This window comes from Pecten maximus, chromosome 6 (assembly GCF_902652985.1).
Source record: "Pecten maximus chromosome 6, xPecMax1.1, whole genome shotgun sequence".
Lineage (NCBI taxonomy): Eukaryota > Metazoa > Mollusca > Bivalvia > Pectinida > Pectinidae > Pecten > Pecten maximus.
The window spans coordinates 41,139,744-41,141,118 of NC_047020.1; positions in this window are offsets into that span (position 1 = coordinate 41,139,744).

Consider the following 1,375-nt stretch of genomic DNA (forward strand, 5'->3'; position numbering starts at 1 on the left):
TTTTCGTGTTTTTTTTTTTTTTTTTGTAGATAAATACAGTACATGAATTTCTGTTTCCAGGTCGTTAGTTTACTTAAAGGATTTTAAGGGTATTTCATTCATCGTACAAACAATATTGTGTTATTTTTTATGATGCAGTGTATTTGAGCTTATGTCATGGCGCAGCGTCCGTCCATTCGTCTTCTGTCATCCATCAATTAACATTTGCTTTAAATTGCTACTAGTCATAAAATACTGAATGGATTTCAACCAAGTTTGGTCAGAAAGATCGTTGGGAGGAAGGGGGAACAGATTTTGCATTAATGAAGATTCTGACACCCAAGGGGCCAGAGGGGCCAGGCCCAATAGGGGAAATAGAGGTAATTCATTTAAATCGCTACTAGTCATAAAGTTAATGATGGATTTGAACCAAATTTGGTCAAAAACATTCTTGGGGGAAGGGAAACAGATTTTGCATTAACAGTGACTCTGACCATTAAGGGGCCAGAGGGGCGAGGCCCAATAAGGGAAATAGAGGTAATTCATTTAAATTGCTACTAGTCATAAAATTATGGCTGGATTTCAACCCGATTCAGTCAGAAGCATCCTTGGGAAAAGCGGAACAGATTTGGCATAAATGGTGACTCTGACCATCAAGGGGCCAGAGGGGTGAGGCCCAATAGGGGCCAAATATTGGAGATGGAGATAATTCCTTTAAATCACTACTTGTCATAAAGTTATGAATGGATTTGAACCCAATCCAGTCAGAAGCGCCCTTGGGGATAGGGGAACAGATTTTTGCATAAATGGTGACACTGACCCACAAGGCGCCAGAGGGGCAGGGCCCAATAGAAGTAAGTCCTTTTAATTGCTACTTGTATTTTTGAAACCATTGAGATCCCCACCCCACAACCATATATAGCATATATAGCTGGGCACCAAGAGATAAACACAATCCTGTTATAAATATAGGCCCAGGGGTCTTTCCCCACCCCTAGGGACTTAGTTCCTTTAAACACAACTATGTTATAAAAACAATACCTGGGTTCTTTTCACACCCATAGAGAGTCTGGACTTTGTTTCTGGGTTATATCTTTAAAGCAGTTGAAGTCTCCATGTCATAACTCTATTTATCATATGACTACCGTTATATACGGTGTCATAAACCCATCACATAAATTTTCTTTATGACACTAGTGTAATAACACCTTTCGCTACGCTGATTGGCTGGTTCCGTGAGAACTGTATTCATACGCGTGGGAACGACCTACTTCTTTTTACTACGACTCGTAAAAATGGCGACTAGTGCTTGTAAACTTTGAAAAAAAATCAACTGAACGACAAATTGGTCTATTAACATAACATATTGTACAATCAAAGATAAAATCCAAGATGT